General features: G+C 36.3%; 1 non-coding gene and 2 pseudogenes across 1 annotated transcript; all 3 read right to left on the bottom strand.

Moving 5' to 3' along the window:
• Positions 1-30: 30 nt before the first annotated feature.
• On the bottom strand, positions 31-149 carry LOC149716620 (5S ribosomal RNA; annotated as a pseudogene).
• A 362-nt stretch (positions 150-511) lies between these two features.
• On the bottom strand, positions 512-630 carry LOC149716619 (5S ribosomal RNA; annotated as a pseudogene).
• An 838-nt stretch (positions 631-1,468) lies between these two features.
• LOC149716618 (5S ribosomal RNA) lies at positions 1,469-1,587 on the bottom strand. Its single transcript, XR_016368502.1, has one exon. It is a non-coding gene; the product is annotated as a 5S ribosomal RNA (ribosomal RNA).
• Positions 1,588-12,810: the final 11,223 nt, after the last annotated feature.

Here is a 12,810-nt window from a genome sequence, read left to right as displayed (position 1 = left end):
GAATTTAAAAGAGGAAAAAAAAAGTGAAAAAGCTAACGGCACGCAGTGTTCCTAAGTGGTCGCCCTCCCAAGTACTGACTGCGCTCGACGCTGCTTAACTTCAGTTATCGGACGAGAACCGGTGTATTCAGCGTGATATGGCCGTTGCCGAGAGTGCTAGTTAATAATCTTAATTTAATTAACTTTCATCTTTATAAAACAATAACAAAAAGAAGATATGTTTGCTTTTTTCATATTTGGTGGAATTTGAAAGAGGAAACAAAAGTGAAAAAGCAAACGGCACGCAGTATTCCCAAGTACTGTATGCGCTCGACGCTGCTTAACTTCGGTTATCGGACGAGAACCGGTGTATTCAGCGTGATATGGCCGTTGCCAAGAGTGCTAGGTAATAATTCGAATTTAAATTAAGTGAGACAAATTAACCATCATCTTTTTAAAACAAAAACAAAAAGAAAATAAGTTTGCTTTTTTCAAATCTATTGGAATTTAAAAGAGGAAAAAAAAGTGAAAAAGCCAACGGCACGCAGTGTACCTAAGTGGTCTCCCTCCCAAGTAGTGACTGCGCTCGACGCTGCTTAACTTCGGTTTTCGGACGAAACCCGGTGTATTCAGCGTGATAGGGCCGTTGCCGAGAGTGCTAGTTAATAATTTGAATTTAATTAACTTTCATCTTTATAAAAAAATAACAAAAAGAAGATATGTGTGCTTTTTTCAAATCGGGTGGAATTTAAAAGAGGAAACAAAAGTGAAAAACCAACGGCACGCAGTATTCCCAAGTACTGACTGCGCTCGACGCTGCTATCGTCGGCGATCGGACGAGAACCGGTGTTCTCAGCGTGATTTGGCCGTTGCCGAGAGTGCTAGTTAAAAATTCGAATTTAAATTAAGTGAGACAAATTAACCTTCATCTTTATAAAACAATAACAAAAAGAAGATATGTTTGCTTTTTTCATATCGGGTGGAATTTAAAAGAGGAAACAAAAGTGAAAAAGCCAACGGCACGCAGTATTCCCAAGTACTGACTGCGCTCGACGCTGCTAACGTCGGTGATCGGACGAGAACCGGTGTTCTCAGCGTGATATGGCCGTTGCCGAGAGTGCTAGTTAAAAATTCGAATTTAAATTAAGTTAGACAAATTAACCTTCATCTTTATAAAACAATAACAAAAAGAAGATATGTTTGCTTTTTTCATATCGGGTGGAATTTAAAAGAGGAAACAAAAGTGAAAAAGCCAACGGCACGCAGTATTCCCAAGTACTGACTGCGCTCGACGCTGCTAACGTCGGCGATCGGACGAGAACCGGTGTTCTCAGCGTGATATGGCCGTTGCCGAGAGTGCTAGATAATAATTCGAATTTAAATTAAGTGAGACAAATTAACCTTCATCTTTTTAAAACAATAACAAAAAGAAAATATGTTTGCTTTTTTCATATCTATTGGAATTTAAAAGAGGAAAAAAAAGTGAAAAAGCTAACGGCACGCAGTGTTCCTAAGTGGTCGCCCTCCCAAGTACTGACTGCGCTCGACGCTGCTTAACTTCGGTGATCGGACGAGAACCGGTGTATTCAGCGTGATATGGCCGTTGCCGAGAGTGCTAGTTAATAATTTGAATTTAATTAACTTTCATCTTTATAAAACAATAACAAAAAAGAAGATATGTTTGCTTTTTTCATATCTATTAAAATTTAAAAGAGGAAAAAAAAGTGAAAAAGCCAACGGCACGCAGTGTTCCTAAGTGGTCTCCATCCCAAGTACTGACTGCGCTCGACGCTGCTATCGTCGGCGATCGATTTTCAAAATCGACGTTTCACGGCCAAAGAAGCATACTTTGAGTATTTCTTCACTATTTTCAAATATATTCATTGAAACCATTATTTTTATACTTTTTGCTTTAATTCAAGCAATGCAACGATATTCATTCAAAAAACTGTTAAAATTCAATTTTCAATAAGAAATCGTTGTCACGGATTTTGTATCTTGAAGAAGAAAACATGCGATTTTTTCGGTACTTTTTTGAATGCATTTTTTTCTGGAGAAATTTTTGACCGAATTCAGCTTAATTCCCTATAAAACACTCAATAAAAGTGATTTCATCTCGATTGAACAATAAATAAAAATGTACCTCGATTTTTAATAACATTTTCAAAATCGACGTAACTCGGCCTAAGAAAAACATTTTGAGTATTTGTTCACTGTTTTCAAATATAACCACTGAAACCATTATTTTTGTAATTTTTGCGCTAATTCAAGCAAATGTAACGATATTCATTCAACAAACTGTTAAAATTCAATTTTAAATAAGAAATCGTTGTCACGGATTTTGTATCTTGAAGAAAAAAATCATGCGATTTTTTCGGTACACTTTTAAATGCATTTTTTTCTGGAGAAATGTTTGACCGAATTCAGCCTAATTCCCTATAAAACACTCATTAAAAGTGATTTCATCTCGATTGAACAATAAATAAAAATGTACCTCGATTTTTAATAACATTTTCAAAATCGACGTTTCACGGCCAAAGAAGCATATTTTGAGTATTTCTTCACTATTTTCAAATATAACCACTGAAACCATTATTTTTATACTTTTTGCTTTAATTCAAGCAATGTAACGATATTCATTCAAAAAACTGTTAAAATTCAATTTTCAATAAGAAATCGTTGTCACGGATATTGTATCTTGAAGAAAAAAAACATGCGATTTTTTCGGTACACTTTTGAATGCATTTTTTTTTGGAGAAATGTTTGACCGAATTCAGCTTATTTCCCTATAAAACACTCTTTGAAAGTGATTTCATCTTGATTGAACAATAATTAAAAATTTACCTCGATTTTTAATAACATTTTCAAAATCGACGTTTCACGGCCAAAGAAGCATACTTTGAGTATTTCTTCACTATTTTCAAATATGTTCACTGAAACCATTATTTTTATACTTTTTGCTTTAATTCAAGCAATGTAACGATATTCATTCAAAAAACTGTTAAAATTCAATTTTCAATAAGATATCGTATTCACGGATTTTGTGTCTTGAAGAAGAAAAACCTGCGATTTTTTCGGTACTTTTTTGAATGAATTTTTTTCTGGAGAAATTTTTGACCGAATTCAGCTTAATTCCCTATAAAACACTCATTAAAAGTGATTTCATCTCGATTGAACAATAAATAAAAATGTACCTCGATTTTTAATTACATTTTCAAAATCGACGTAACTCGGCCTAAGAAAAATATTTTGAGTATTTGTTCACTATTTTCAAATATAACCACTGAAACCATTATTTTTGTAATTTTTGCGTTAATTCAAGCAAATGTAACGATATTCATTCAACAAACTGTTAAAATTCAATTTTAAATAAGAAATCGTTGTCACGGATTTTGTATCTTGAAGAAAAAAAACATGCGATTTATTCGGGACTTTTTTGAATGCATTTTTTTCTGGAGAAATTTTTGACCGAATTCAGCTTAGTTCCCTACAAAACACTCATTAAAAGTGATTTCAACTCGATTGAACAATAATTATAAATGTACCTCGATTTTTAATAACATTTTAAAAATCGACGTTTAACCGCCAACGAAGCATATTTTGAGTATTTCTTCACTATTTACAAATATATTCACTGAAACCATTATTTTTATACTTTTTGCTTTAATTCAAGCAAATGTAACGATATTCAATCAAAAAACTGTTAAAATTAAATTTTTCAATAAGAAATCGTTGTCACTGATTTTGTATCTTGAAGAAGAAAAACATGCGATTTTTTCGGTACTTTTTTGAATGCATTTTTTTCTGGAGAAATTTTTGACCGAATTCAGCTTAGTTCCCTATAAAACACTCATTGAAAGTGATTTCACCTCGATTGAACAATAATTAAAAATTTACCTCGATTTTTAATAACATTTTCAAAATCGACGTTTCACGGCCAAAGAAGCATACTTTGAGTATTTCTTCACTATTTTCAAATATATTCATTGAAACCATTATTTTTATACTTTTTGCTTTAATTCAAGCAATGCAACGATATTCATTCAAAAAACTGTTAAAATTCAATTTTCAATAAGAAATCGTTGTCACGGATTTTGTATCTTGAAGAAGAAAACATGCGATTTTTTCGGTACTTTTTTGAATGCATTTTTTTCTGGAGAAATTTTTGACCGAATTCAGCTTAATTCCCTATAAAACACTCAATAAAAGTGATTTCATCTCGATTGAACAATAAATAAAAATGTACCTCGATTTTTAATAACATTTTCAAAATCGACGTAACTCGGCCTAAGAAAAACATTTTGAGTATTTGTTCACTGTTTTCAAATATAACCACTGAAACCATTATTTTTGTAATTTTTGCGCTAATTCAAGCAAATGTAACGATATTCATTCAACAAACTGTTAAAATTCAATTTTAAATAAGAAATCGTTGTCACGGATTTTGTATCTTGAAGAAGAAAAACATGCGATTTTTTCGGTACTTTTTTGAATGCATTTTTTTCTGGAGAAATGTTTGACCGAATTCAGCTTAATTCCCTATAAAACACTCATTAAAAGTGATTTCATCTCGATTGAACAATAATTAAAAATTTACCTCGATTTTTAATAACATTTTCAAAATCGACGTTTCACCGCCAACGAAGCATATTTTGAGTATTTCTTCACTATTTACAATTATATTCACTGAAACCATTATTTTTATACTTTTTGCTTTAATTCAAGCAAATGTAACGATATTCATTCAAAAAACTGTTAAAATTCAATTTTTCAATAAGAAATCGTTGTCACGGATTTTGTATCTTGAAGAAGAAAAACATGCGATTTTTTCGGTACTTTTTTGAATGCATTTTTTTCTGGAGAAATTTTTGACCGAATTCAGCTTAATTCCCTATAAAACACTCAATAAAAATGATTTCATCTCGATTGAACAATAAATAAAAATGTACCTCGATTTTTAATTACATTTTCAAAATCGACGTAACTCGGCCTAAGAAAAACATTTTTAGTATTTGTTCACTATTTTCAAATATAACCACTGAAACCATTATTTTTGTAATTTTTGCGTTAATTCAAGCAAATGTAACGATATTCATTCAACAAACTTAAAATTCAATTTTAAATAAGAAATCGTTGTCACGGATTTTGTATCTTGAAGAAAAAAATCATGCGATTTTTTCGGTACACTTTTAAATGCATTTTTTTCTGGAGAAATGTTTGACCGAATTCAGCCTAATTCCCTATAAAACACTCATTAAAAGTGATTTCATCTCGATTGAACAATAAATAAAAATGTACCTCGATTTTTAATAACATTTTCAAAATCGACGTTTCACGGCCAAAGAAGCATATTTTGAGTATTTCTTCACTATTTTCAAATATAACCACTGAAACCATTATTTTTATACTTTTTGCTTTAATTCAAGCAATGTAACGATATTCATTCAAAAAACTGTTAAAATTCAATTTTAAATAAGAAATCGTTGTCACGGATATTGTATCTTGAAGAAAAAAAACATGCGATTTTTTCGGTACACTTTTGAATGCATTTTTTTTTGGACAAATGTTTGACCGAATTCAGCTTAATTCCCTATAAAACACTCTTTGAAAGTGATTTCATCTTGATTGAACAATAATTAAAAATTTACCTCGATTTTTAATAACATTTTCAAAATCGACGTAACTCGGCCTAAGAAAAACATTTTGAGTATTTGTTCACTGTTTTCAAATATATTCACTGAAACCATTATTTTTATACTTTTTGCTTTAATTCAAGCAAATGTAACGATATTCATTCAACAAACTGTTAAAATTCAATTTTAAATAAGAAATCGTTGTCACGGATTTTGTATCATGAAGAAAAAAAACATGCGATTTTTTCGGTACACTTTTAAATGCATTTTATTCTGGAGAAATGTTTGACCGAATTCAGCTTAATTCCCTATAAAACACTCATTAAAAGTGATTTCATCTCGATTGAACAATAATTAAAAATTTACCTCGATTTTTAATAACATTTTCAAAATCGACGTAACTCGGCCTAAGAAAAACATTTTGAGTATTTTTTCACTATTTTCAAATATAACCACTGAAACCATTATTCTTGTAATTTTTGCGTTAATTCAAGCAAATGTAACGATATTCATTCAACAAACTGTTAAAATTCAATTTTAAATAAGAAATCGTTGTCACGGATTTTGAATCTTGAAGAAAAAAAACATGCGATTTTTTCGGTACACTTTTGAATGCATTTTTTTCTGGAGAAATGTTTGACCGAATTCAGCCTAATTCCCTATAAAACACTCATTAAAAGTGATTTCATCTCGATTGAACAATAAATAAAAATGTACCTCGATTTTTAATAACATTTTCAAAATCGACGTTTCACGGCCAAAGAAGCATATTTTGAGTATTTCTTCACTATTTTCAAATATAACCACTGAAACCATTATTTTTATACTTTTTGCTTTAATTCAAGCAATGTAACGATATTCATTCAAAAAACTGTTAAAATTCAATTTTCAATAAGAAATCGTTGTCACGGATATTGTATCTTGAAGAAAAAAAACATGCGATTTTTTCGGTACACTTTAGAATGCATTTTTTTTTGGAGAAATGTTTGACCGAATTCAGCTTAATTCCCTATAAAACACTCTTTGAAAGTGATTTCATCTTGATTGATCAATAATTAAAAATTTACCTCGATTTTTAATAACATTTTCAAAATCGACGTAACTCGGCCTAAGAAAAACATTTTGAGTATTTTTTCACTATTTTCAAATATAACCACTGAAACCATTATTCTTGTAATTTTTGCGTTAATTCAAGCAAATGTAACGATATTCATTCAACAAACTGTTAAAATTCAATTTTAAATAAGAAATCGTTGTCACGGATTTTGAATCTTGAAGAAAAAAAACATGCGATTTTTTCGGTACACTTTTGAATGCATTTTTTTCTGGAGAAATGTTTGACCGAATTCAGCTTAATTCCCTATAAAACACTCATTGAAAGTGATTTCATCTCGATTGAACAATAATTAAAAATTTACCTCGATTTTTAATAACATTTTCAAAATCGACGTTTCACGGCCAAAGAAGCTTACTTTGAGTATTTCTTCACTATTTTCAAATATGTTCACTGAAACCATTATTTTTATACTTTTTGCTTTAATTCAAGCAAATGTAACGATATTCAATCAAAAAACTGTTAAAATTAAATTTTTCAATAAGAAATCGTTGTCACGGATTTTGTATCTTGAAGAAGAAAAACATGCGATTTTTTCGGTACTTTTTTGAATGCATTTTTTTCTGGAGAAATTTTTGACCGAATTCAGCTTAATTCCCTATAAAACACTCAATAAAAGTGATTTCATCTCGATTGAACAATAAATAAAAATGTACCTCGATTTTTAATTACATTTTCAAAATCGACGTAACTCGGCCTAAGAAAAACATTATGAGTATTTATTCACTGTTTTCAAATATAACCACTGAAACCATTATTTTTGTAATTTTTGCGTTAATTCAAGCAAATGTAACGATATTCATTCAACAAACTGTTAAAATTCAATTTTAAGTAAGAAATCGTTGTCACGGATTTTGTATCTTGAAGAAAAAAAACATGCGATTTTTTCGGTACACTTTTAAATGCATTTTTTTCTGGAGAAATGTTTGACCGAATTCAGCTTAATTCCCTATAAAACACTCATTAAAAGTGATTTCATCTCGATTGAACAATAATTAAAAATGTACCTCGATTTTTAATAACATTTTAAAAATCGACGTTTCACCGCCAACGAAGCATATTTTGAGTATTTCTTCACTATTTACAAATATATTCACTGAAACCATTATTTTTATACTTTTTGCTTTAATTCAAGCAAATGTAACGATATTCATTCAAAAAACTGTTAAAATTCAATTTTTCAATAAGAAATCGTTGTCACGGATTTTGTATCTTGAAGAAGAAAAACATGCGATTTTTTGCGGTACTTTTTTGAATGCATTTTTTTCTGGAGAAATTTTTGACCGAATTCAGCTTAATTCCCTATAAAACACTCATTGAAAGTGATTTCATCTCGATTGAACAATAAATAAAAATGTACCTCGATTTTTAATTGGTGGTTCGAGCCCACCCGGAAGAGGTGATGTGGGGTCTCAGATGTAGCGTAAAAAGTCAAAACTTTTCCACAATACGTGACAACCATTTAATTTCTGAGCTTCAGTGGCGCAATGATCAGCGCTTTCAGCTGTTAACCGAAAGGTTGGTGGTTCGAGCCCTCCCGGGAGCGGTGTTGTGACGTCTCAGATGTAACGTAAAATGTCAGAGTTTTTCCACAATACCTGACGAGCATTTAATTTTTGGGCTTCCGTGGCGCAATGGTTAGCGCGTTCAGCTGTTAATCGAAAGGTTGGTGGTTCGAGCCCACCCGAGAGAGGTGTTGTGAGGTCTCAGATGTAGCGTGAAAAGTCAAACTTTTTCCATAATACGTGATAACCATTTATTTTCTGATCTTTCGTGGCTCAATGGTTAGCGCGTTCGGCTGTTAACCCATAGCTTGGTGGTTCGAGCCCACCCGGGAGCGGTGTTTTTGGATCTCAAATGTAACGTAAATAGCCAAAGTTTTTCCGCCATACCTGACGACCATTTTTTTTGGGCGTCCGTGGCGCAATGGTTAGCGCGTTCGGCTGTTAACCGAAAGGTTGGTGGTTCGAGCCCATCCGGGAGCGGTGTTGTGAGGCCTCAGATGTGAAGTAAAAAGTCAAAGTTTTACCTCAATACCTGACGAAAATTTAATTTTTGGGCTTCAGTGGCGCAATGGTTAGCGCGTTCGGCTATTAACCAATAGGTTGGTGGTTCGAGCCCATTCGGGAGAAGTGTTGTGACGTCTCAGATGTAACGTAAAATGTCGGAGTTTTTCCACAATACCTGACGAACATTTAATTTTTGGGCTTCAGTGGCGCAATGGTCAGCGCGTTCAGCTGTTAACCGAAAGGTTGGTGGTTCGAGCCCAAACGAGAGAGGTTTTGTGGGGTCTCAGATGTAGCGTGAAAATTCGTAACTTTTCAACCACTGCCTTCTCTAATACTAGGCCTTGCGATAGGAATAAAAGGGGGGTGGCAGTTAGGATTTCACAAATGACGCTAGATGTCGCTTTTCTGAGGTTTTAAACTGGCGGCAAATTCAAAACTATGGGAAATTGTTAGCAACGTCGAAGTATAATCTGCTAAGTTCGTCTCGAAAAAGAAAGCAAAAAACCGGTCAATAAACCGGTTCATAATGCTGAACGGTTTCCGAGTTTGAAAAATACTAGTTTAAATTTGGTGTATGTTTTGACTCGTGTCAATGGCGTCTGCATGGAAATTTCAACCCATCACAGCCCTTACAATTTTCCCAAAAACTGCCACTGCCAATGAAATGCCTTAAGTATGATTTGGATTGCCCAATGAGCGAGCTTAGGAGAGGTAGGAGGAGATTTCTTTGGCAGCTGAATTCGGACACAGACGTTATCTCCAATATTTTAATCATCCACTTCTCTAATTTAGCAGACGATGTACCCTGGTCAATGGTCATGGACCAGGTTATTAGGTCCAGTTTAAAAAAATCCTTATTTCCCTTCCTGGTCCGCCATAATCGAAAGACGTGTCGTCATGCGAGACTGCGCAGTACGAATTTACTTTCGTCATCGCGAAAATTCGCCTCAGAAAAGAGCCATCTAACGGTTACTAAGCGCAAATTCAAAATGTCACATAAAAAATGCTTCTGATGTACATTTCAAGGCCTAGTATTAGAGAAGGCAGTGTTTCAACAATACCTGACAACCATTTAATTTTTGGGTGTCCGTGGCGCAATGGCTAGCGCGTTCGGCTGTTAACCGAAAGGTTGGTGGTTCGAGCCCATCCGGGAGCGGTGTTGTGACGTCTCAGATGTTACGTAAAATGTCAGAGTTTTTCCACAATACCTGACGAACATTTAATTTTTGGGCTTCCGTGGCGCAGTAATTAGCGCGTCCAGCTCTTAATCGAAAGGTTGGTGGTTCGAGCCCACCCGGAAGAGGTGTTGTGGGGTCTCAGATGTAGCGTTAAAAGTCAAAACTTTTCCACAATGCGTGACAACCATTTAATTTCTGATCTTCCGTGGCTCAATGGTTAGCGCGTTCGGCTGTTAACCAATAGGTTGGTGGTTCGAGCCCACCCGGGAGCGGTGTTTTTGGATCTCAAATGTAACGTAAATAGCCAAAGTTTTTCCACAATACCTGACGACCATTTAATTTTTGGGCCTCAGTGGCGAATGGTTAGCGCGTTCGGCTGTTAACCGAAAGGTTGGTGGTTCGAGCCCATCCGGGAGCGGTGTTGTGAGGTCTCAGATGGTAAGTAAAAAGTCAAGGTTTTACCTCAATACCTGACGAAAATTTAATTTTTGGGATACAGTGGCGCAATGGTCAGCGCGTTCAGCTGTTAACCGAAAGGTTGGTGGTTCGAGCCCTCCCGGGAGCGGTGTTGTGACGTCTCAGATGTAACGTAAAATGTCAGAGTTTTTCCAAAACACCTGACGAACATTTAACTTTTGGGCTTCCGTGGCGCAATGGTTAGCGCGTTCAGCTGTTAATCGAAAGGTTGGTGGTTCGAGCCCGCCCGGAAGAGGTATTGTGTGGTCTCAGATGTAGCGTAAAAAGTCAAAACTTTTCCACAATACGTGACAACCATTTAATTTCTGAGCTTCCGTGGCTCAATGGTTAGCGCGTTCGGCTGTTAATCGAAAGGTTGGTGGTTCGAGCCCATCCGGGAGCGGTATTGTGAGGTCTCAGATGTAGCGTGAAAAGTCAAACTTTTTCCATAATACGTGATAACCATTTATTTTCTGAGCTTCCGTGGCTCAATGGTTAGCGCGTTCGGCTGTTAACCAATAGGTTGGTGGTTCGAGCCCATTCGGGAGAAGTGTTGTGACGTCTCAGATGTAACGTAAAATGTCGGAGTTTTTCCACAATACCTGACGAACATTTAATTTTTGGGCTTCCGTGGCGCAATGGTTAGCGCGTTCGGCTGTTACGCAATAGGTTGGTGGTTCGAGCCCATCCGGGAGCGGTGTTGTGAGGTCTCAGATGTGACGTAAAAAGTCAAGGTTTTTACACAATACCTGACGAGCATTTAAATTTTGGGCTTCCTTGGCGCAATGGTTAGCGCGTTCGGCTGTTAACCAATAGGTTGGTGGTTCGAGCCCACCCGGGAGCGGTGTTGTGTGATCTCAAATGTAACGTAGAAAGCCAAAATTTTTCCACAATACCTGACGACCATTTAATTTTTGGGCTTCCGTGGCGCAATGGTTAGCACGTTCGGCTGTTAACCAATAGGTTGGTGGTTCGAGCCCATCCGGGAGCGGTGTTGTGAGGTCTCAGATGTGACGTAAAAAGTCAAGGTTTTCCACAATACCTGACAACCATTTAATTTCTGAGCTTCCGTGGCTCAATGGTTAGCGCGTTCGGCTGTTAACCAATAGGTTGGTGGTTCGAGCCCACCCGGGAGCGGTGTTGTGGGATCTGAAATGTAACGTAGAAAGCCAAAGTTTTTGCACAATAAATGACGACCATTTAATTTTTGGGCTTCCGTGGCGCAATGGTTAGCGCGTTCGGCTGTTAACCAATAGGTTGGTGGTTCGAGCCCATCCGGGAGCGGTGTTGTGAGGTCTCAGATGTGGCGTAAGAAGTCAAGGTTTTTACACAATACCTGACGAGTATTTAACTTCTGGGCTTCCGTGGCGCAATGGTTAGCGCGTTCGGCTGTTAACCAATAGGTTGGTGGTTCGAGCCCATCCGGGAGCGGTGTTGTGAGGTCTCAGATGTGACGTAAAAAGTCAAGGTTTTTACACAGTACCTGACGAGCATTTAATTTTTGGGATTCCGTGGCGCAATGGTTAGCGCGTTCAGCTGTTAATCGAAAGGTTGGTGGTTCGAGCCCACCCGGGAGAGGTGTTGTGGGTGTCTCAAATGTAACGTAGAAAGCCAAAGTTTTTCCACAACACCTGACAACCATTTAATTTCTGAGCTTCCGTGGCTCAATGGTTAGCGCGTTCGGCTGTTAACCAATAGGTTGGTGGTTCGAGCCCATCCGGGAGCGGTGTTGTGAGGTCTCAGATGTGACGTAAAAAGTCAAGGTTTTTACACAATACCTGACGAGCATTTAACTTTTGGGCTTCCGTGGCGCAATGGTTAGCGCGTTCGGCTGTTAACCAATAGGTTGGTTGTTCGAGCCCATCCGGGAGCGGTGTTGTGAGGTCTCAGATGTGACGTAAAAAGTCAAGGTTTTTACACAATACCTGTCGAGCATTTAACTTTTGGGCGTCCGTGGCGCAATGGTTAGCGCGTTCGGCTGTTAATTAATAGGTTGGTGGTTCGAGCCCATCCGGGAGCGGTGTTGTGAGGTCTCAGATGTGACGTAAAAAGTCAAGTTTTTTGCACAATACCTGACGAGCATTTAGGTTTTGGGCTTCCGTGGCGCAATGGTTAGCGCGTTCGGTTGTTATGCAATAGGTTGGTGGTTCGAGCCCATCCGGGAGCGGTGTTGTGAGGTCTCAGATGTGACGTAAAAAGTCAAGGTTTTTACACAATACCTGACGAGCATTTAAATTTTGGGCTTCCTTGGCGCAATGGTTAGCGCGTTCGGCTGTTAACCAATAGGTTGGTGGTTCGAGCCCACCCGGGAGCGGTGTTGTGTGATCTCAAATGTAACGTAGAAAGCCAAAATTTTTCCACAATACCTGACGACCATTTAATTTTTGGGCTTCCGTGGCGCAATGGTTAGCACGTTCGGCTGTTAACCAATAGGTTGGTGG

Source organism: Phalangium opilio, unplaced genomic scaffold (genome assembly GCF_054372755.1).
Source record: "Phalangium opilio isolate 3A_F unplaced genomic scaffold, DU_Popi_V2 ptg000003l_1, whole genome shotgun sequence".
Classification (NCBI taxonomy): domain Eukaryota; kingdom Metazoa; phylum Arthropoda; class Arachnida; order Opiliones; family Phalangiidae; genus Phalangium; species Phalangium opilio.
This window is presented reverse-complemented; position numbering and strand designations above follow the sequence as displayed.